Genomic DNA, 25,733 nt, shown 5'->3' with positions numbered 1-25,733 from the left:
TCTTTTGAAGGGAGAGTATGACTTTATTTAGAATTTTATCTTTCATACCCTTTAGTTGCAGATAATGTGAAATTTTATTAGTAGGATCGCATTTGCTTTTTATTCTGGCAATTAATCATTTGTATATAGTAGTTTGGACTAAAGCACTTTTTTGCTTGTTTCTATAAATTAAGAAGTGCAACAGATACACGTGATATGCATCTTTCTTTTTATTGTTCATATCTCAGCTGGGCTTTTCCAAGAAATCTCTCTACTGATTAGGCACTTTTTGATCATGAAAAAAATATCATATAAGAGAAATGTACTTTTTCAAATAAGCATCCATCTAATTTGTTCAATAGTAGTCCATATAGTTAAACCTCTATCAATGAGTTTACTTTCAAATCTGGTTATCAAGATAATTCCATAAATTCTTAGTAATTGGTTTTTATGTGTGGTTTAATGTACACAGGACAGCATGTGTCTTTTCTATAATATTTTTACAAGATTATGATTATGTTAATGAATCTTCTTGATATGTAACCATATTGTGAATAAAATTGACTACTTGTTTCATAGTTGCGAGAATGTGACTATTGGCACCTAAAAAACCCATGCAGTGATGTAATTTAGAAAATTCTTTGAGTACTAGGTAAATCTGTGCATGAGCGATCCCTGGTGGGGCCATGACCATCCGATAAATTATATCCTAGTCTCTTGCTCACCTCAGACATAATTGATATGTATTTTGTTTTTGATTTTCTTTACAGAGCTACGAAAAATGATGGACTGTTAGAGACCTTATCAGAGGTTGATGCCGACTAGTTTCATGGTGCAAACTGTTCCCTTGGATTGTGATGATTCTGCTATAGAAGAAGCATTGGATCCTTACTTTGGAGAGGTAGCAATTAGTGTTGTTGCACCAGTCTATTCTGGTATGCAGCAAACTTTATACCATGCCAGAAGTTGTTCAGAAGATGACATATGCATTGTGTTTGTTTATCATGACGAGTTTTTACTTTTTTTTCCTTTTTCATAATTCTTTTTACCTCTACTTCTTTTGTAGGTTTATGGTGGATTGCGTGCATATGGAAAGTGCTCTGCTGATCTATCTGTTCAGGAGAGAGTTGACGTGCAAACTAGAACTAAAATGATATTGAAGCTTTGTCTTGCTTATGGTTTTAATATGTTTGCTACATTATTGGTGACTGATGGTTCTTGCACGATTGGAATTCATGGTCATCCTCTCGAAATCGAGGTGATTAGTTCTCCTGGTATTGAAATAGTATTTTTTTAATTTAGAATATAGAATTAGTATGTGGAATGAGGAATCATCAAGGCATATTCATTTTTTTGTTCTAACAGTTGTTTGAATAGCCATATGTGGCTGTCAATTGTTTATTTCAAGCAAGGGAAAAATTGCCTTTATGGTTCATTTGAAATGGTAATGGACATTTGGTATTCAGTTTTTGATTTTTTAGATCTTACAACTTTTGTAGCAAAAATGTTGTTGTACAAAATAATTCTGCACATGGTGTAATAGGGGCTTGTTCCAACAACTATGTTGGAAGTCAAATTATAAAACTAATTTTAAACTTATGTAATCAAACATTTAAGAGTTTTAACATTATTTTCATTCTAAAGTATGTAATCTTTAAAAGAATTATTACAAGATTATACTTAAAAAATATCTAAATATAGAGAATTGAATGCTTACTAGGAGTCAAAATTTAGATATTTCTTTCTATATTAGTCTTTAAAATTTAAAAATTAAAGAAATAGAAATATTATTTTTCATTATTTTGGACTTATGTAATCAAATATTTTAGAGTTTTAACATTATTTTCTTTATGTTTATCTATAAAAAAAACTATTATAAGATTAGACTTAAAGAGTATCTAAATTTAGAGAATTGAATGCCTATTAGAAGTCAAAGTTTAGAGATTTCTTTTCTTCATTAGTCTTCAAATTTTAAAATTTTGATTACTACTTAACCAATTAAAGAGATGAAAATCTTTTTTTCAAAAAATAAATATATAATTATATTTAAGAAGATGTTATTAGTTTATACCTTAATTATTAAAAGTAAAAATATTGATTATGCCTCAATTATCAAAAAATATTTTGTAATCTCTATTTAATTTAGTAATTTTGTTACCATCCTCAATGGTTTTGATGGTTCCTCCACTTTAAAAGAGGGCATCGAGCTACAGGGCGAAGAGGAGGAGGAAGAAAATTCGTAGCTAAGGTAAACCAAGAGTTACTTTTTGTGTGATTTGTTCAATCAGATTAATCAGCTAGCAGTGGAATCAGGAGCAGAACAAGGGAGGAATCCATCAATCAGATTAACACCATCACTAAGAATAAAGGTAAGTGAAATTTTACTCTCACCACTTGAGTAGAATTTATCTTCTAAATTCTTTGAGATATTTTTCGGAAGACATAAGTTGATTTGGTGATAGGGACATTTTCTTGAAGTCGGATTAGAACTAGGAGTAAAAACAAAAAAAATGGAGAGTGAGATTTGAGGATAAGCAGAAGATCGAATGAAATGATGGAATTATCGTGTGGACAGCTATGAGGAGAGGACAGAGGAGATATGGTAGAAACATAGGAGGAAAATTAAAAGGATGAGAATGGGAGAGGGAAATAGTGGTCTACATTTGATGTCTATTTGGGAATTATTATTCTGTTATTTTTTGCATTTAATTCTCTTAATGTCTATTTGGGAAATGGTGCTATTGGTGAGTAGAGGTAGGGAAATAAACTTGAAAGGGATTAAAAACAAAATAAACATAAAATTCTAGGAGGCAAATCTAGGTGAGCAGAGACAGTGTTCGTTGTGAGGGTGAAAGTGATGTTGTTTAGAAATAGGAATGGGAATAACAATGGAACAAAAAAACTATGGGAGCCAATCTTGGTGAGCAGAGATAGTGTTCTCTGTGATGCACGTGTAGGAAAGAATGAATTACACAAACTTTGATTAGATGTTTTCTTGATTTTAGATAGATGTAATGGTTAACCCTCATGGCAAGGGATGTGAACACTACTCTTGGATATACTTATTTTTATTTGGAGATAGAAGGTTATGTATTTTTCACACTGGGAATATAAGTTCTTACGGTACCACGACTTCCTATGCAGGTATGGGTTGTTACAACTCTTATCCAATCATTTTGAATAGGAGGATCAAAGCACATTGCTCCTCCATATGATCCACTCGATGGAACAAGAGGTTTAGTGCTTAACATCTGAACTATTTTTCTCTTATTTGTTTAGCGATCATGTATATATATTGATGTCATTGATTGATTTGCATTCGATTTTTTTTTAAGGATATGGTAGATCACTTTCTTGTTGTAGCATATGAAATGAAAGGAGATTCTAGTTGCGGTCCTAATTATTTCTGTGATATGCTTTCCACCTTCATGGCTAAATCTGAAATCACTTTATCGAACATGGCTAAAGCTTCGTATGTGTACATAATATATATCTCGATATAGATTTGAGTAGTTATTAACTATATTTGATTAATTGGTGGGTTTCAGTTATTTGGTCTTCTTCTTTTAATTTGCAGGGACAAAGTATCTTATGCGGATTTTTCTAAGGTTACTTTGCATTAAGATTGAAGGAGCCTCCTCAAGGTATATAAGTAATACTAATCATCACAACTCAAAACTCTTTAATTTAGAGTATTTATCTCTGTTATTATTGATCTTATAATATATATTTAATAATAAAAATTCTTAAGTATAATTTTTGCTAGTAAAAATTTGCACATTTTAATAGTTAAATGATATGTCATGAGGTTTATAGTCTGATTTTGTAACACCCAAGTAATTTATTTTTTATCTTACTATTTTTATTTTTATTTATTTAAATTTTTTAGATTTTTAATTAATTTAATTTGATTTAATTTATTTTAATTTAATGAAAATAAAAATAATAATAATGATAAAATTAGGTAAAAATATTATTTGGATTTAATTGAAATTAATTTTGGGAAAAAGGGGTGAAAATTTGGATTCAGGGGGTATTTTCGAAAAGAAAATCGGAAACCGGGGTCAAAACGCAATTTAGAAAAGTTGTGCTACGTTAGTACGCACTTCAGAAGCCACGTCAGCGGCCCGGTCAGCAGCCCCGGCCAACCAGGACACGACGTGTGGCAAGGAAATGCTGACCAGGGGACGGGCCACATGGGCGATCCACATGCGTGCGATCGGACGGCCCAGATCCGTTCCCGTGCGCACGGACGGCCCAGATTCACACGTACGAACGGCTCAGATTCAATCAGGCACGAACGGCCCAGATTGCATCGCGATGGAAGGCCCATATTTAATTCCAATTAAATCGTGATCGGACGGTCCAGATATAATCTTGATGGACGGTTGAGATTAAAAGGCAAAGGGTATAAATAACCCCACCCACACCTGACCACAAAACCCTAGCCGCCAGTGCCTCGCCGGAGAAGAAGAACCAGACGCCGGATGAGCCGGCCGCCACCGCCCGCCGCAACACCAGGGAAGTTTTCGACCGCTGATCGAGGTAAATTTTCTCCCCCTAGCTCGTTTCTCGATGTTGAGTCCGCCTATGGCCAAATCGGAGCTGAACCACCGACCAAACGGCCAGAAAACCCAGCTGAAGTCCAGCGACGCCGCCGCGCCCCCCCTCTGTTTTTGCCTCCGATGAGGCCCTTCCCGGCCTCCGTTCGACGCAAATTTTATACCACTATGATCACCATTCGTTTCTTTACAGGTTGATCAGAGCCAAACATCAAAACGTGACTCACGTCGGAGGAGCCGCCGCACCCGAGAGCACCGCCACTGGTAAGTTTTGGTTTTTCGTGATTTTTTGGCCCACCGAGGGGCCTAGGGTTATTTTATCGCAGGGACTGATGCAAGTGTGGCCGAATTCGACCGAAAAATGGTCAAAAACGGCCAACTAGAGGTGAATCGCCGCTGCAAGCGGCGACGCCGTCGCTGGAGCACGGCGGAGTCGCCGTGCCAGAATTTCGATATTGGCCGAAAGGAGCCCTAGGTCTTATTTGGGATTTTTTGGGACACGTGCAGGTATCAGTAGTGCGTTTAAGTTTTCCGAAAAAAATTCAGAGAAATTAGGGACAGCCTGTAGGCACACTGTAGAGTCAAATTCAGATCCCAAAACAGGTAAGGACCCCTCACCCTATTTCCTATCGCGGTATTAAAGCTAAATAAATAATTAAACTGTACTGTGTGACTTTATAGATGTATAATTGATTAAGGTTGCCAATGGAGTCCGAGTCTGATACAATGTTGGTCTGTTATTGTTTGATCTAATTTTTAGTATTAAATGCAACATGATGTTTGATGTAATTCTGTTGTGATCTCGTATGCATGAATCATGGTTTCTTTTATTATGGTTTGTATTATGGTGAACCCGATACTGTGTTGTCTTGTTTGGTGTCAATTACTGGTTTACATGTTGTGTATGATTGGATGATTGAGATCAAGAAAAAAGGCAAAAAAGTTATGTGAATTGATGAGTGGATAATGTGGACAGCCTGACTAGATATCCTTGGAGGTGGTCGACGGACCGGGTCCATAGGGAACTCTACCGGGAATGTGGTCTCTCATACCGGACGGGGTATGGAGACCTTATGTGTTTTGGCACCCATATCGGACGGGGTATGGGGACGACCCGTTTCACCCTCATACCGGATGGGGTATTGAGGTTCATGGTTTTTGGCGCCCATACCGGACGGGGTATGGGGACGGCCCTAGGATCAGGTTGTAAATGTTAATGATTCACGTGTAGCAGGGACCCCCTATAGATCCCCAGGGATACTAATAGGCTGGTAAAAGAGGAAATCTATTTATGATGATTGAAATGTAAAGGTATGATATGTGTTATGTTATAAAATGTGTATGATTTCATGATATTATAAGGTTATTGTTTTTATATGTTGTTTTCATAGATCTCACCGAGGTAAGTGGATAGTAAAGGTTTTTATATTAATAAACGAGTTCGTTATAAATTATGCTCTATTGGTCATTTTTGTTTTCTATCCACCTTTACTTCCGTGGCGGTGAGATAGTGTGATGTCTTTACTGGGCTGGTGTACCTCATTCCTTATTTAACAATTTCAGATCAGGAAGATGTTGTTCCCAAGCCCGTTCCGTGGGAAGACGGCGAAGGAGATGCCTAAAGACTCCATAGTTATATTTATAGTTCTTATTTCGAGTATCTTGTTTAGTTAGTTTGTTCTTTCATGTTTTGAGTACGTTTTGGTTATTGTGTAAGGGATGTTAATCAAAATTTTTATTATGCTTCCGCATTTGAGATTTTTAATACATATATTTCATTTAAATTTCCGGGGCTGTTACAATTGGTATCAGAGCCGCGTTTCTCGGACCCATCCCTTACACAATAATGCTTAGAGAAATATTCACCGATAAACCGTTACTCAACCATTCCTTATGAAATGCAGGTACAGAGAGATGAGGAGAGGAAAACCCCCACTAAACCGAGCGGCCCGGGATAACTCACTTCGGGAGGATGTAGACAGGTTATTTGAGATGATGGAAGGATTCATAGCTGCCCAGCAAGGGCGAGGGGAGAGAAGGGAGTTACCCAACCCTCCTCCACTACCGCAGGTTGAGCCTCCGTTACAGCAGGTTGATCCCGAGCCACCCAGGCATGAGCCTGCTCCTCCACAGTACCACCTGGCACCACTGCTGCAGTACAACCCGGTGCCCCAGCCACGGTACTACCCGGCACCGCCAGAGCACGACCCATTGCCCCCAGCATATCAGCAGATGCCACCACAAGACCCCCCAATCTATCCCCAGCCGGGTTCAGTCCCTCCTCCACGGGACCCTGCTCCTTCCTTGATCGACCCGGGCTACATAGAGAGGTACAGGAGACTGAACCCCTCCACCTTTGTAGGGGGATCCTCTTTTGAAGAGGCTCAATACTGGCTGGCGGAGACTGAGAGAGCTTTTAGGATCTTGGGAGTAGTTCTTGAGCAAAGAGCTGCCCTTGCTTCCTACATGCTGGTAGGGGAAGCAGGACGTTGGTGGGAGCTCAAGCAGACCACCCTGCCTACACCAGTCACTTAGGAGCAGTTCCTAGCGGCCTTCCATGCAGAGTATCTCCCTGAGCACATCCGACACCTAAAGGAAACGGAGTTTGTTCAACTGGTTCAGGGAAACATGACAGTAGCAGAATATGCTCGTAAGTTCCTAGAGTTGGGCTGATACTCCCCAGAGACATTGATGGATGAGGGCCGAAAGGCCAGGAGATTCCAGTCGAGTCTTTGCCCAGAGATTAGGCAACACTTGTTAGTACTGGAGCTCAAGACATATTCAGCAGTCCTAGCAAAGGCACAGATTGTGGAAAGAAGCTTCAGCACCCATCCTTAGCCAGGAGGGAGTTCCCGACCCTCAGCTCCGTTCCGCAGGCCAGCACCTACTGCGCCTGCCCAACCAAATAAGAGGCCCAGACCAGCCATCTAGGCCCCTCCTCAGGCTCCAGGGGCAGCACGTGGGAAGATTTGTCAACACTGCGGCAGAGATCACAGGGATCGACCCTGCTACCGCCTCAACAACACTTGTCGCATTTGTAGCAGTGCCCAGCATTATGCAAGAGAATGCCCGAGGAACCAGAATCAAGGGAGGCCTCCTATCCAGGGTAGAGCTTACAACCTTACCCAGCAGGATGCCGACGCCGACCTGGATGTAGTACAGGGTATGTATACTATCTGTGACCATGTTGCTCATGTTTTATTTGACACTGGTGCATCGCACTCTTTTGTTTCACATGCTTTTGCTTCCAAAATTAATGTATCACCTGATAAACTTGATTCATTATTGTTTGTGTCTACTGCCGGGGGTGAAACACTACTGGGGGAAGTTATCTATAGGGCTTGTGCCTTGGAGATAGCAAATAGGAAACTGAGTATAGACCTGATAGGGTTAGACACGGGGGATTTTGATGTAATCTTAGGAATGGATTGGCTAGCAGCGTATCACACTACCATAGATTGCTTTAACAAGAAAGTTGTATTTAATCCTCCTAACGAGGAGCCATTTACAAATTAATAAAATTATTCAGTACTTATTCCTTGATGGCAAGTTTTCTTAACTTCTAGTGCCTTAATCTTGCTGTTTTCTCTGACTAGGCAAGTCCAAGAAGAAAATTTGTATTCAAGAGATTCCAGTAGTCCGAGACTTCCCAGATGTGTTTCTGGACGAACTGCCCGATCTGCTAGTGGACAGAGAAGTCGAGTTCACTATAGACCTACAGCCAGGTACCCAGCCCATTTCGGTTGCTCCTTATCGCATGAGCCGCATTGAGATGAAAGAGCTTAGGAAACAGATCACTGAATTGCAAGACAGTGGTTTTATTAGACACAGTGTGTCCCCTTGGGGTGCTGGAGTCACTTTTGTAAGGAAGGGAGATGGAACGTTGAGACTGTGCATTGATTACAGAGGATTGAACAAGGTTACGGTAAAAAATAAGTATCCCCTTCCCCGGATTGATGACCTCTTTGATTAGCTGCAGGGTGCACAGGTCTTCTTTAAAATAGACCTACGATCAGGTTGCCATCAGGTGAAGATAAAAATAGAAGACATCCCCAAGACAGCCTTCCGAACCAGGTACGGACACTACGAGTTCCGAGTCATGCCATTTTGGCTAACCAATGCCCTAGCAATCTTTATGGATCTGATGAACAGGGTCTTCAGAGAGTTCTTGGATCAATTTGTCATCGTGTTCATCGATGATATCTTAGTCTACTCAAAAAGCAGAGAAGAACATGCTCACCATCTTGCCCAAGTTTTGTAGGTCCTTAGAAACAAGAGATTATATGCGAAGTTGAGTAAGTGTGGATTCTTGCTTGAGCAGACTGCCTTCCTAGGACACATCATACCGAAGGAAGGGGTATTAGTGAATCCTGAAAAGGTTGAAGCGGTACTTGGCTGGGAGAAGCTGACATCAGTTAAGAAAATCCGTAGCTTCCTGGGAATGGCAGGTTATTACCACAGGTTCGTTGAAGGATTCTCCAGTCTAGCAGCTCCTCTAACCCGACTCACAAAGAAGAATGCCAAGTTTAAGTGGAAGGAAGACTGCGAAAGAAGTTTTTTAGAATTAAAGAAGCGGCTGACTACTACACTCGTGCTAGCTTTACCGAGTGGATCGGGGGGATATACAATTTATAGTGATGCCTCCTATCTGGGCCTGGGTTGTGTCCTATTGCAGCATGGAAAGGTTATAGTATACGGGTCCAGACAGTTAAAGAATCATGAGAAGAACTATCACACCCATGACTTGGAGCTTGCCGCAATCATTCACGCCTTGAAAACCTGGCACCATTATTTGTACGGAGAGACCTTTCAGATCTATACCGATCATAAGAGTTTAAAACACATATTCACTCAGAACGATCTCAACGTGCGTCAGAGAAGGTGGATGGAACTCCTTAAGGACTATAATTGTGATATCTTATACCATCCGGGTAAGGGCAACGTGGTAGCAGATGCCCTCAGCAGGAAAAGTGCAGGTATCTTAGCCCATTTGATGGTTTCAGAATGTAGACTAATTAGGGCCACGCAACAGGTTCGACTTCATGATCTAAAGAGAGTCACGTGTTTGGGCCACCTGACAGTCCAGCCCAAGTTAATCCAGAGAATAAGGGAAGCCCAGACAGTTGACCCCGCCCTAGTAGCCCGCAAGAAGGATGCAGAACAAGGAGGGAGCTCAGAATTCTGAATCTCTGCCGATGGATTACTTCGTTTTAAAGACAGGGTGTGTGTCCTAGATGACAGTGAGTTAAAAGGAGACATCATGATGGAGTCCCATAGCTCAAAGTTTGTCATGCATCCAGGAAACACCAAAATGTACCAAAGCATGCGACTCCGGTTTTGGTGGCATGGGATTAAGAGAGACATAGCCGACTTTGTATCTAAATGCTTGGTATGTCAACAGGTCAAGGCAGAGCATCAGCGCCCAGATGGGTTACTTCAGCCTTTACCGATCCCGGAGTGGAAGTGGGAACATATCACCATGGACTTCGTATCGGGGCTACCCAAGGCACGTTCAGGACATGATGCCATATGGATAATCGTTGACTGACTTACCAAGTCTTCCCACTTCCTAGCCATCAGGATGACCGATTCATTGGACAAGTTGGCAAGGATGTATATTCGGGAGATAGTCAGATTGCATGGGGTTCCAGTGACAGTAGTATCCGATAGGGATCCCAAGTTCACTTATCAGTTTTGGAGTAGCTTCCAGCAAGCTATGGGAACAAAGCTGTCTCTTAGTACTGCCTTCCATCCCCAGACTGATGGACAATCAGAGAGAACAATTCGTACGCTTGAGGATATGCTCCGAGCTTATGTCCTGGACTCTAGGGGCCATTGGGACGACCATCTACCCCTGATAGAGTTTGCCTACAACAACAGCTACCAAGCTAGCATCGGCATGGCTCCATATGAGGCGTTATATGGGCGCCCGTGTAGATCACCGATTTGTTGGGAGGAAGTGGGCGATAGAAGATTGTTCGACCTGGAGTTGGTAGAGGAGACCACATCCAAAATAGTTAAAATCAGAAAGAACATTCAGACAGCTCATAGTAGGCAGAAGAGTTATGCAGATACCCGGAGGAGAGACCTAGCGTTTGAGAAAGGCGACCGGGTGTTTCTTAAGGTCACTCATCTCAAGGGAATTAGTAGGTTCTGCAGGAGGGAAAAATTAAACCCCCAATATATTGGACCCTTTGAAATCTTAGACAGGATTGGTACTGCTGCCTATAGACTAGCACTGCCTCCAGAGCTCTCCAGAGTCTACAATGTGTTCCACGTATCCATGCTACGTAAGTACAACCCGGACCCTTCTCATGTCTTGGCTCATGAACTGCTTCCACTCCAAGAGGACTTGTCTTATGAAGAAGTACCAGTCGGTATCACGGACCGAAAGAGCAGAATACTCCACAACCAAGAAATATCATTTGTAAAGGTCGTGTGGCAGAACCACACGCCCAGGAAGGCTACTTGGGAGCTAGAATCAGAATTTAGAGCTCAGTATCCCCATTTGTTCAACCAAGAGTAAGAAGCAAATTTGGGGGACCAAATTTCTTTAAGGGGGGGAGAGTTGTAACACCCAAGTAATTTAATTTTTATCTTACTATTTTTATTTTTATTTATTTGAATTTTTTAGATTTTTAATTAATTTAATTTGATTTAATTTAATTTAATTTAATGAAAATAAAAATAATAATAATGATAAAATTAGGTAAAAATATTATTTGAATTTAATTAAAATTGATTTTGGAAAAAAGGGGTGAAAATTTGGATTCTGGGGGTGTTTTTGAAAAAAAAATCGGAAACCGGAGGTCAAAACGCAATTTAGAAAAGTTGTGCCACAACAGCACCCACGTCAGCACCCACGTCAGCGGTCCGATCAGCAGCCCTGGCCAACCAGGACACGCCGCGTGGTAAGGAAACGCTTACCAGGGGACGAGCCACGTGGGCGATCCGCGTGCGTGCGATCGGACGGCCCAGATCCGTTCTTGAGCGCACAGACGGCCCAGATCAAACGTGCGCATGGACGGCCCAGATTCACATGTACGGACGATCCAGATTCAATCAGGCACGGATGGCCCAGATTGCATCGCGATGGACAACCTAGATTTAATCCCAATTAAATCGCGATCGGACGGTCCAGATTTAATTTTGATGGACGGTTGAGATTAAAAGGCAAAGGGTATAAATAACCCCACCCACACCTGACCACAAAACCCTAGCCGCCAATGCCTCGCCGGAGAAGAAGAACCACACGTCGGATGAGCTGGCCGCTGCCACCCGCCGCCGCACTGGGGAAGTTTCCGACCGCTGATCAAGGTAAATTTTCTCCCCCTGGCTCATTTTTCGATGCTGAGTCTGCCTATGGCGAAACTAGAGCCAAACCACCGGCTAAACGACCGGAAAACCCAGCCGAAGTCCAGCAGCGCCACCGCACCCCCCTCTATTTTTGCCTCCGATGAAGCCCTCCCGGTCTCCGTTCGATGCAAATTTTATACCACTGTGATCACCGTTCTTTTCTCTACAGGTTGATCAGAGCCAAACATCAAAACGCGACTCACGTTGGAGGAGCCGCCGCACCCGAGAGCACCACCACCGGTAAGTTTCAGTTTTTCGTAATTTTTTGGCCCACTGAGGGCCCTAGGGTTATTTTATAGCAGGGACCGATGTAATTGTGGCCGAATTCGACCGAAAATACTCGAAAACGGTCAACCCGAGGTGAATCGCCACCGCAAGCGGCGACGCCGTTGCCGGAGCACGGTGGAGTCGCCGTGCTGGAGTTCTGATATTGGCTTAAAGGGTCCCTAGGTCTGATTTGGGATTTTTTGGGACACGTGCAGGTACCAGTAGTGCGTTTCAGTTTTTCGAAAAAAATTTAGGGAAATTAGGGACAGCCTGTAGGCACACTGTAGAGTCGAATTCAGATCCCAAAACAGGTAAGGACCCCTCATCCTATTTCCTATCGCGGTATTAAAGCTAAATAAATAATTAAACTGTATTGTGTGATTTTATAGATGTATAATTGATTAAGGTTGCCAATGGAGCCTGAGTCTGATACAGTGTTGGTCTGTTATTGTTTGATCTAATTTTCAGTATTAAATGCAGCATGATGTTTGATGTAATTATGTTGTGGTCTCGTATGCATGAATCATGGTTTCTTTTATTATGGTTTGTATTATGGTGAACTCGATACTGTGTTGTCTTGTTTGGTGTCAATTACTGGTTTACATGTTGTGTATGATTTGATGATTGAGATCAAGGAAAAAGACAAAAAGGTTATGTGAATTGATGAGTGGATAATGTGGACAGCCTAACTAGATATCCTGGGAGATGGTGGACGGACCAGGTCCGTAGGGAACCCTACTGGGAACGTGCTCTCTCATACCGGACGGGGTATGGAGACCTTATGTGTTTTGGCGCCCATACCGGATGGGGTATGGGGACGGCCTGTTTCATCCTCATACCAGACGGGGTATTGAGATTCATGGTTTTTAGCGCCCATACCGGACGGGGTATGGGGACGGCCCTGGGATCAGGTTGTAAATGTTAATGATTCACGTGTAGCAGGGACCCCCTATGGATCCCCAGGGATACTAGTAGGCTGGTAAAAGAGGAAATCTATTTCTGATGATTGAAATGTAAAGGTATGATATGTGTTATGTTATAAAGTATGTATGATTTCATGATATTATAAGGTTATTGTTTTCATATGTTGTTTTCATGGATCTCACCGAGGTAAGTGGACAGTAAAGGTTTTTATATTAATAAACGAGTTCGTTATAAATTATGCTCCATTGGTCATTTTTGTTTTCTACCCACCTTTACTTCCGTGGTGGTGAGATAGTGTGATGTCTTTACTGGGCTGCTGTAGTTCATTCCTTATTTAACCATTTCAAATCAGGAAGATGTTGTTCCCGAGCCCGTTCTACAGGAAGACGGCGAAGGGGACGCCTAAAGACTCCGTAGTTATATTTATAGTTCTTATTTCGAGTATCTCTTTTAGTTAGTTTGTTCTTTCATGTTTTGAGTACGTTTTAGTTATTGTGTAAGGGATGTTAATCAAAAATTTTATTACGCTTCCGCATTTGAGATTTTTAATACATATATTTCATTTAAATTTCCGGGACCGTTACAGATTTGAACTCATACTTTATAGATAAGGATAAAAGTACTCAGACACCTACCCAAAAGATAAATAATTATTAATTTAATTAACTATATATGTGTATACTTAATTAATTAAATAATTAGTTTAATAGTTGATGTGTTTCTTCTTTTACAAGAGATTATAAGTTTGAGTCAAATTTTATTTTTATGTGTGTCGTGATATGAAAGTTATTTGTATTGTATTATAATTGGTGTATATCAATTGAGTAATCTCGAGTCAAATTGTATTTTTATGTGTATTCTTACTTGGAGATTATTTGTATTGTGTCATGGTTGATGCATATCACTTAATTAATAGATGTACCCAATTTTTATTTTTTAAAAAATAATTAGCTGATATTAATTGCAGCCTTTGCGCTTGTCAAACGGCATTGAAATGTGAGAAATTCGTCAAGGCATTTGACAAAAAGAGTGAGGAAGGGCAAACTTTTATATACAATTGACGTCATAAGTCAATTAACAGTCTTTATATATTCGTACAGTAATAAATTTTATACTTATTTTTTATTACAAATATTACTAGTATATCTCTTTACTGAGTTTTTTTTTTCTTTCAAAATTTCTTTTTTTGAATAAAAAAGTGCATGGAAGCATTAGATGCAATCAAAGATGAATTCTCATTAACGAAGGAAAAAATGAAAATCCTTCTTAAGTTAATATTTTATTTTATGTATTCTGTAAAATTTTATTTTCATGTATATCTTTTTTCTTTAAGACTTCATGAAAATTTTAATTGAATTTAAATTTGCATACTTATACAGCATGAGTTTTACCCCATTGAAAATCTGTTCTGCCAGCTGCATATTAATAATTATAATGAATTATAACAATATGATAGTAGTTAAAACTCTTATATTATATTTAAAATTTATGAGTTTAACTTTTATAAAAAATATAGAATATTTTATACTATATAAGTCTTTAAATTTAAATTCAATTAAAATTTTTACGAAATTTATAAGAGAAAAAGATATATATGAAAATAAATTTTATAAAATATACGAAATAGAATATTACCTCAAGAAGGATTTTTAGTTTTTCCTTCATTACTGAGAATTCATGTTTAGTTGTATCCACTGCCTACGCACCCTTTTTAAAAAAACTCAGTAAAGAAATATAGTAATAATATGTACAATAAAAAATAAGTATAAAATTCATTTATTATATTCACTAATTGATTTGATTTATAATGTTGTCAATTATGTATGAAAGTTTACCCTTCCTTACTCTTTTCATCAGATGCCTTGACACATGTATATATATATAAACATATAATTCATATATATGATGGTGTATGAGCAATCATATGTGGCACCAATAAGTATGAAATTCATTTGTGATCAATGGTCGTGTTTACTCACTAAGTTCTATCCCAGGGGCGATCTCACGTCTTTTGTCAAAGGCAGCTGGATAGACGCTTCAACGAATCTGCTTTCTGGTATGTACGTAAAACAACATTAATTATCTGTATCTATAAAAATATATTATATAATTATACAAATAATTAATTTATTATTATGATATTCAAACCAATTAGTATCGTGATATACGTACATACATTATCTATACACACACGAACACATATATATATTGATAAATTGAGAAGGTTATATATATATATATATAGACACACACATTATATATGTATATAATTCCCAATTATAATTATCTTCTTTGACGTTTCTAACCTTTCCCCTTCGCACCTTCTTGATTGTATCATATTTCAGCATAAATGTATATATGTATATATAGATACCATCTTCATTGTCATCTTTATTAATTAATAAAATCTTCTTTTTATATTTTAATATGGTCCCAAAATGTTAAAGCATAAGAGACAAATTCAAGTATGAAGGAATTTGGTTTACACGTTCATGAACCTGTTTATATATTAATAAATTAAATATATTATATATTTTTACTAATCCGAGTAATATTACAAGAGATATTTATATTTCAATAGTATATTAAACATATTCTTAAATATATTAAATAGAATAAAGTATTAAAATTTTCAACAAGCTATTCGCATAACTTATCAAACTCATTTTTATATATTTCAAACATATTTAAATTTATTCATTTATTTAATTTTTTAAAAGATTTGTGACTTTTTCTTTTTTTGCACAGTTTATGCGCATTTGAATTTATAAAGGCCGTAGAATACTTACACATGATGGGGATAGTTTATCATGATTTGAAGCTCGAAAATGTGTTATGAAGATTCAACGGCCAAATTTCGTTGACTTTCTTCGATCTCTCATGAAAAGACAATAATTCCACATCAATGATCTATATAATTTCTGATCAAAATGCATCATCAAAATTCTATATGTTTAGTTTCCTTTATGAGCTTAGCTTTAGTTTCTTTTATGAACTAATCCCATAAACTTAGAAGTTTGTAACAAAGATTTAGTTTCCTTCATGAGCTGTGCTAAGAACTAAAAACTTACAATTCTATAGTAAAACAAAAATATGTAATGAATAAAAATATGAGTTTGCAAGAAATATCTTATCATCACTCTATAATCACTCTCTCAGACAATGCTTTATATATCAATTGAATTTTTCAACTGATCTGGAATTTTTTCAGCTGGTTCCATCATTACTTAGGAGGATATGGCTCAGTATTTTTTAGCCAAGTACTTTCCACCTTCAAAGACAATTAGGTTGAGAAATGAAATCACCACTTTCGGACAAATAGATGGAGAATCATTGTATGAGTCTTGGGATTGCTATAGGGATTTGCTAAGGAGAGTTCCTTACCATGGTCTACTTATGTGGCTTCAAGTACAGATTTGGTCTCACCACCAACATTAAGACCATGATTGATGCAATAGCTGGAGGAACACTAACCACAAGACACTTGAGGCTACCTATAAGTTGATTGAGCAGATGGCAAACAATAGTTACCAATGGGAGAAAGAGAGATCTTCATCAAGAAAGAATGTTGGCTTGCATAGTGTTGACAACTATGCAGCTCTATTTGCATAAATTGAGGCCTTACCTAAGAAGTTAGACAACATGAATATGGTGACAGTATAAACAGTGCAAGTTCATAATTATGAAGTTCAATAAGGGAATCCTTATTCTAATACCTACAATCCTGGATGGAGGAATCACCTTAATTTTTCATGGGGAAACCAAAATAATCAGTGACAAGCTTCCCCACTAGCTCTGCCCCCCATTGAATGAAGGCTAAACATAGAAGATATGCTCGCCAAATTCATAACAGCAATGGACACTAGGTTGCAAAGTAATGAAGCCTCCATCAAGAGTCTATAGAACCAAATTGGGTAATTGGCAAATTTGATTTCTGAGCATGCTCAAGGAACTTTGCCAAGCAACACAAAGACCAACCTAAGAAAGCATGTGAATGCTATAGCATTGAGGAGTGAAAAACAGTTGGTGAATTGGAACCAATGAAGATAACACAAGCAGATGAGAGCAACCTAAACAAGGAGTAGTAGTTACTTTTAATACTAATTAAACTTATACAATGGAAGTCAATACAATAGCATCCAATATAACATTATTTTCTTAAGATAAAATCATTATTCATTAACAATAAAAACCATCATGCTCAAGTAAATGACCAAAACCATCATGCTCAAGTAAGTGAAACAAAAACTGAGGAGGTTCATGAACAATTATCTATCTTTCAGAAGTCCTTACTCATCTTTAGCTAAGTTATGTATTATTCTTATTCTACTTTTGAATCCAACTAAGAAAGGAAACAAAATGCAAAATGAAAGCTTATACATCCTCAAGTAATAACCTAAACTCAGAGAAATATTCATCAAGTAAAAAATTTATACTTGTTACAAAATTTACCATATAATTAAATAAAACAAAATCGATACTAAATTAAATTTTAGGACAACAAATTTGTATCTTAGTGCAACATAACATTAAGAAGAAGAAGAAAAGACTAATACCCCAGTTTTAGAGCTTTATTAAAACCTAATACATGCTTAAAACCTCATAGTTGTCTTAAGATAGGTCTAGAATGTGAGAGCAATTTTAAAACTCTACACAACCTTTTGGCAAAGCTATCTTGTAAGCTCACAGGTATCTCAAAATAGCTCTAGAAGCCAAAAGCTTCCTTATCCTCAACTACTATTGAACCTTAGCATTGTTTATCCCAAATTAGGTAAGCAGTCCTAAAGCACTACACAAGGACGCATGAGTTTCCCAGCTTGGTATTATTAGGATGTTGATGCAATACATTTCGGTTTTATCCAAGTAATACCTTATAAAGAGTGTTGCTACCTCTTATACCACATGTTAGAGAAATTAATATTACTTTTAGACAGTTAAGTAAAGACATTAATTGAGAATAATTGAAAATGTTATATCGTTTGCTGGACAAAATGATCTAGTAAATCCTTAATTATATATTTTTATAAATATTAAACCTTTCAACATGAATTTCATTAAAATTTCTTGCCCCAATATATAAATTACTTAAATCTCACTTCTATTTAGTTATTAAAATTTGATATATATAACAAAACATATATCATGTAAATTAAAGAATAAATTTCTTACTTCCTAGTAATACTCTATTGAACTCTCTATAGTACTAGCAAATGCAACAAACTCCTAACAAGATACAGGAGGAGGAACAAATGGTGATTTTATTACATCTCAAAAATGCCCAATTAAGCCCATCAAAAAATTGGTGTCATTTGATTGCCATTGCACCCATTATGGACCCCATTCGCCTGGTGGGGTCGTTTATTAATAATCACGTGATCAAATCCTTTGCTGGCTCTGAGACCATGGTTTCTTTGGGAATTTAGGTGCTCGAGCCACGATATTTGCTAGAGGCAACTCTTGGTCAACTTCCTTACATAGAGTCATCCCATATAACATTTTGAATATGAATATCCCTAGTGCCCACCAATCAACTGCATCTCCATGCCCTTCACCATACCCAATTTTTGGTGCTAAGTACTAGTGGGTCCCAACATAATACATTAATTGAACATTGATTGGCTCTGTGATAATTTCCACAACTGCGCGATGTGTTGACTTTTTTCTATTTGTGTTTACTAGGGCGCAAGCAGGAGGCTACATCAGGTGTGATACAATTGGCTAGAATGTATGATGAATTAGAAAAGTTGGGTTTATGATCAGATAACTTGTTTTGTGATTGATGATGCATTTTGAGCTGAAATTATGTGGATTATTGATGTGGGATTATCATCTTTTAGTGAGAGATCGAAGTCGGTCAACGAAATGTAGTCGTCGAATCTTACTAACACATTTTTGGGTTTCAAATCACAGTAAACTATCCCCATCACATGTAGGTATTCTAAGGCCACTATGACTTCAGATGCATAAAACCAGTCCAAAAATGAGAAGGTTACAAATCTGACTCCAAGTAAGAATACACACAAAAATACAATTTGACCCGAGATTAGTCAAGTGACATACACTAATTACAATACAATACAATACAAATAACTTTCAAATGATGACTCACATAAAAATACAATCTGACTCAATCTTATAATCTCTTATAAAAGAAGAAACGCATTAACTATTAAACTAATTATTTAATTAATTAAATATACACATATATAGTTGATTATATTAATAATTATTTATCCATTAGGTGGATATCTAAGTACTTTTATCCTTATCTATAAGAGTATGAGTTCAAATAAGACTATACATCTCATCACATATTATTTAACTATTAAAACGTACGAATTTTTACTAGCAAAAATTGTACTTGAGAATTTTTATTGTTAAATGTATATTATAAGATCAATAATAACACATATAAATTCTTCAAATTAAAGAGTTTTGAGCTGTGATGATTAGTATTAATTATATACCTTGAGGAGGCTCATTTAATCTTGATGCAAAATGCATAAATCTTATGAAAATCTGCATAAGATATTTTGTCCCTGTAAATTAGGAAAAGAAGATCAAATAACTAAAATCCATTAATTAATCAAATATGGTTAATAACTACTCAAATCTACATCGAGATATATATTACGTACACATACAAAGCTTTAGCCATGCCCGATAAGATGATTTCAAATTAATCCATGAAGGTGGAAAGCAGATCATATAAATAATTAGGATTGCAACCAGTATCTCTTTTCATTTCGTATGCTGCTACAAGAGAGTGCTCTACTGCATCCTTAAACAAAAATTGAATGCAAATCAATCAACAACTTCAATATATATATGATCAATAAGCAAATAAGAGAAAAATAGATCAGATGTTAAGCACTAAACCTCTTATTCCATCGAGTGGATCATGTGGAGGAGCTATGTGCTTTAATCCTCCTATTTGAAATGATTGGATAAGAGCTGTAACAACCCATACCTCCATAGTGAGTCAGGGTATCGTAAGAACTTATATTGCCAGCAAAAAATACAACAAACTTCTATTTCTAAATAAAATTAAGTACATCCAAGCGCAGTGTTCACATCCCTCGCTAGTGAGGGTTAACCATTACATCTATCTAAAATCAAGAAACCATCTAATTAAAGTTTGTGAAACTCATACTTTCCTACACGTGCATCACAGAGAACACTGTCTCTACTCACCTAGATCGGCTCCCAGAGTTTGTTTGTTCCATTGTCAATCCCATTCCGACTTCTAAATAACACCACTTTCAACCTTATAGAGAACACTGTCTCTGCTCACCTAGATTTGTGTAAAAATCCCCGAAAATTTAAAAGAAAGGTATATAAAATCTCTAAGTGCATAAGCAAAATAAAATAGATTATGGTTAACATTCCTTACACAATAACCAAAACGTATTAAACGTATGAAAAAATAAGCTAACTAAAGTAAATACTAGAAATGAATACTATAAGGAAAGCTATAAAATCTATAGGCATCTACTCACCGTCTTCCTACGGAACGGGCTCGGGAACCAAGTCCTCTTGATCTGAAATGGTTAAGTAAGGAATGAGCTACACTAACCCAGTAAAGATTTCACACTATCTCACTGTTACAGAATTAAAGGTTGGTAGAAAACAAAAACGACCAATGGAGCATAATTTATAACAAATTCATTTATCAATAATAAAACTCATTATTGTCCACTTACCTCGGTGAGATTTATGAAAACAACTTATGAAAACAATAACATTATAATATCAGGAAATCACACGCACTCTGTAACATAACACATGTCATACTTTTAATATTTCAATCATCAGGCAACAAATTTTCTCTTTTACCAGCCTACCAGTATCCATGAGGATCCATAGGGGTCCCCACTACACGTGAACCATTCACCTTAATAACTTAATTCCAGGGCCGTCCCCATACCCCGTCCGGTATGGGCACCAAAATCATGAATCTCAATACTCCGTCCGGTATGAGCGCCAAAACATTTAAAGTCTCCATACCCTGTTCGGTATGAGAGATAACGTTCCTGGTAGGGTTTTCTGTGGACCCGGTCCATCCACCATCTCTCAGGATATCTAGTGAGGCTGTCGACTTATCCATTTATCAACTCAGATACCTTTTCTATTTTTCCTTAGTTTTCTGTTTCTCACATAATCATAAATATTTAAACCAGTAACGAGCATCCAACAAGGCAGGCATATCATCGGATTCACAAAATCAAGCCATAATGAAGTAAACAGTGATTCATGCATTCAAAACCATAAAATAAATAGATAAAATACCACAATGCATTTAAAAATGTGAAATAACTAAAACAGCAACTGACCGAAAATATATCAGATTCGGCATGGCGGCTCCGCCGTTTGATTAATTTATATCCGTTTAATCATTCATATATTATGTGGGTATATATATATATAATTGGGTGTGTATATATAAGTATAGATAATTTTGCTCTTTATTTAACTTCAGTGAAAAATCGGAGGTGGACTTTCACGAGATTGGAGAACTTATTTTCAAAATCAAAAGGGTTTCTTCATGATAATTAATTATACAACCTCGGATAAACTATATAAATGATATTAATTCATAGATCATAATAAATATTATTGTGTGTGTGTGTATATATATAATCATGGTTACTATGGTACTCCAGCATTGGTGCTTGTCGCATGGCACAGATCTGTCGTGAATTCCTTAAGCCTATTGAGGAACAATCTAAGCAACAGTGAGCAAACATTTATTTTTATGTGTTTTTTTTCAATCTCTATAATATTCTTATACAAATATACACACCAATGCATATATATATGTATATTGAAATTTCATTTACTCAAATATTGATGATCAAATTAACTTTGGTTCAAAAATTCATCTTGAGACACTTGTGTCTTTTCTATAGGTGTATCTTTCAATTAGAAGCACTCAAACATGAATTCTCAATCTTGCAAGAAAAATTAAGCATTCTTCATGAGGTAATTAATAATTATTGTTGGTATTTTTTATAATGGGTAATCATTTCACATTTTCATTAATAATCTTTTTAAGCTATTATATTGTATATTTATTTTTACAACACAATTTCTCAATTACTAGTGTGATTTGAGCCACAACCTAAATATTTCTATGTAATTTCTTCATTTACAAATTGAAAATATATACATATATATGAGATTAATTTCTATTGTTGTTGGAAATATATTTATTTTTTTATTTTTGATATTTTTTGTGGTACAATTTGAGAGAAGGATTGCAGCTAATGCTAGACCTAGATGAAGCAAAAGTTGTTAAATGCTATATGTTTAGTTTCCTTTATGAGCTGAGCTTTAGTTTCTTCTATGAATTGATCCCATAAACTTGGAAGTTTGTAACAGAGATTTAGTTTCCTTCATGAGTTGATGCTAAGAACTAAAAACTTACAAGTGTATAGTAATGCAAAAATATGTAATGAATAAAATATGAGTTTTCAAGAAATATCTTATCATCACTTTCTAATCACTCTCTCAGACAATGCTTTACATACCAGTTGAATTTTTTCAACTAATCTGGAATCAACCGAGGAAATGTATTGAAAAGTTTTTTTATCAAGCATTAATTTAGATGGCAAGGTGATGATTTACGAGATAGAAAAATACCATAACAAATACAAAATGATTTACAAGATACATAAAATATCATAATCAAACAATAAAATTAAAATAATGTAAGGTATTTTTGATTTATAGTGAATTCTTTAAAAGAATGTCTTTCACTCCTATAATACTATGTATATGATATAAAGTCTGTAAATAGGAACAACTTATTTAATCTCCAATCCAAGAAGATGTTTCGAGCTAATGCTAATCCTAAATCAACATATCATTTTTACATTAAAATCCTATGATACCCGAATCACTGCTCAAAAGCTTTAACCTCCAAATAAAATGAAAAATAAACCATTGTTATCATCACCATTATACATTTAAGTTTTTTAGATAGGTAAGTTGAGCCATAAATTGAAGTTACCTATCCTTATTTGAAAGCAGCTTCAGAATCTTATATTATATACGTCTGTTGGGAGTTCTTTTGACCATGTTTTCTCTTGGGGTTAGCACTTATCATGCAAGAGAAGGCATTGACAAGTTAAGAATACTCTTTAGTTATTTGAATTTTTTCCGCACTTGGGTCTGTAAGTAGAAGCTTAGCCACAATGTATCCAAGAATTGATCATGTTTGGAATAACTGTACTTGTTTCCCGATGAACCTTTCTATTTTCATGTCATAGTATTCAGGCAACTTGTCTCTTGATATGTGTCTTTCCGTAACTTCAACAGCTCTTGCAGTGATTTTTGGTCTTTTCATCTTTATGGCTGCAACAGTAAGCTATAGAAAGTCCATTTTTAAAATCTTAAGTCGCACTGCCTATTGTAGACTAATTCAACATTGACAGTTGGATATTTGACTTAGTTTTGGATTTATCTCCTAAAATTTTTGATGTTTTATTAGTAGTGATAGAATTTGAGTTAGTGGCAGATTGCTCTACCATTTCTTTATATTTTTTGTTCAGTTGTAAAGCCTATTTAAAAGGCATTTCTGGTTGCTGAATATATCATCCCATTGCATTTAAAATTCCAGCAGCAATTCATACCCATAAAATGTTTTGATTAATATTTTTATTTTTCTACTGCATTTATTTCTTGTCTGCTATATTTCTCCTTGATGCCGTAAGTTTGAGTTTAAAAAAGCTCTCTTCTCCAACAATAGTGGTATCAGAGCAAAGTTTGGTTGTAATTGGGCGTGCATCTCATGGTGACAAATGGCAATGTCCTGAGTATTTCTCAACCATCAATTCCTATCTTTTCATGGTGGAAGCTACGAATTTTGGAGAATTAAAATGAAGACATTATTCAAGTCTCAAGATTTATGGGACTTGGTTCAGAATGGGTATCATAATCTGGATGAAGAAGGCAGGTTAAGAGAAAATAAAAAAAGGGATTCCAAAGCACTATTTTTCATCCAGCAAGTAGTGCATGAATCTATTTTTTCTAAAATTTCAACTGTAAATACAACCAAAGAAGCATGGACGACTTTGCAAACAACATACAAAGGCTCATCGAAGATAATTATGGTAAAACTTCAATTTCTCTGTCGTGACTTTGATATGTTGTAAATGAAAATTAGAGAATCGGTACAAGAATTTCTTTTACGAGTTGCAACGGTTGTTAATTAAATGAGATCTTATAGGGAAGAGATTTATGATCAAACCACTATTACAAAAGTGTTAAGGTGTCTAACTCTAAGTTTTGATCACATTGTTGCAACCATTGAGAAGTCTAAGGACTTAGCTACTTACTCATTTGACGAGCTGATGGGTTCTTTGTAATCCCATGGGACAAGATTGAATTAGGTGAATGAAAAGACTGAAGAGAAGGCTTTTCAAGTGATGGGGGAGTCTCCCAAATAACAAGATGATTCAAAGAAGGCACAAGTAGAGGATGTGGTAGAGGAGGTTATCGAGGAAGCGGTAATCGAGGTAAAGGCAGAATTGTTGGACAAGATGAACAAAGGGAGATGATTGGAAAACAAATAAATTACAAAAGTAATATTTAGTGTTATTATTGCAAGCAATACGGGGATGTAAAGGTAGACTGCTAGAAAGAGAACAACAAGCAAATTATGTTGAAGATGAGGAGGAGATTGAGCTATTTATGGCCTATCAAGATGGCACCAAAGCATCAAGTGGCATATGATTTTTGGATAGTGGTTGTTTCAACCATATGATCGGGATCAAATCTCAATTCAAGGAGCTGGATGAGTCATGTAAGGTGAAAGTAAGACTTGGTGATGATGGCAAAGGAACGGTGGCATTAAGCAATGGTCATGGTAACACAAAACTCCATCACAATGTCTATTTTATTCCTACTTTATCACAAAATCTATTGAGCATTGGGCAGCTTATGGCTAGTGGGTATTCTATAATATTTGATGATGTGTCTTGTGTGATTAGAGATAAAACATTTGATCGAATTAATGTTGGTGTTTAAATGGAACTTAATAAGCTTTTCCAACTTGAGGTTTTTAGTGTTAAAAACCATGCTCTTATTGTTAAAGAAAATAAAGAGTCAAAATTGTGGCATTTACGATATGGACATTGGAATGTAAAAGGTCTACAATTATTGAGTTAAAAGGAAATGTTGTTCGGGCTATCTAAAGTTGGGTCCTTAAAGTTTTGCAAATGGTGCATTTATGGGAAACAATGTAAAAAACCATTTGCTATAGGAAAGTCTAGAAGGGCATATGAGTGTGTTGAACTTGTACATACTGATTTGTGTGGCCCTATGAAAGCACAATTTTTTGGTGGAAGTCAATATTTTTTGTTGTTTACAGACTATTACAGTCGTATGAGTTAAGTCTACTTCCTCCAATTCAACTCTGAAACATTTGAGATCTTTAAGAAGTTCAAGACACTCGTTGAGAAGCAAAGTGGAAGAAGCATAAAGGCATTGCGTACTGATAGAGGAGGGGAGTTTCTATCTAATGAATTTAATCAATTTTGTGAAGAACAAGACTTGCACAGAGAATTGACAGCACCGCATACACCAGAACAAAACAAAGTGGATGAACATAAAAACTTAACAGTTGTTGAAATGGAAAAAAGC

At 36.6% G+C, this 25,733-nt stretch overlaps 1 pseudogene; it reads left to right on the top strand.

Moving 5' to 3' along the window:
* The first annotated feature begins 216 nt into the window (after positions 1-216).
* The window catches only part of LOC148240168 (alkaline/neutral invertase E, chloroplastic-like), a 61,681-nt pseudogene continuing 36,164 nt past the window's right edge, over positions 217-25,733 (top strand).

This window comes from Carica papaya, chromosome 9 (genome assembly GCF_054855325.1).
Source record: "Carica papaya isolate Zhongbai chromosome 9, ASM5485532v1, whole genome shotgun sequence".
NCBI lineage: Eukaryota > Viridiplantae > Streptophyta > Magnoliopsida > Brassicales > Caricaceae > Carica > Carica papaya.
The sequence above is the reverse complement of the archived record's forward strand: the minus strand, read 5'-3'. Positions and strand labels throughout refer to the sequence as shown.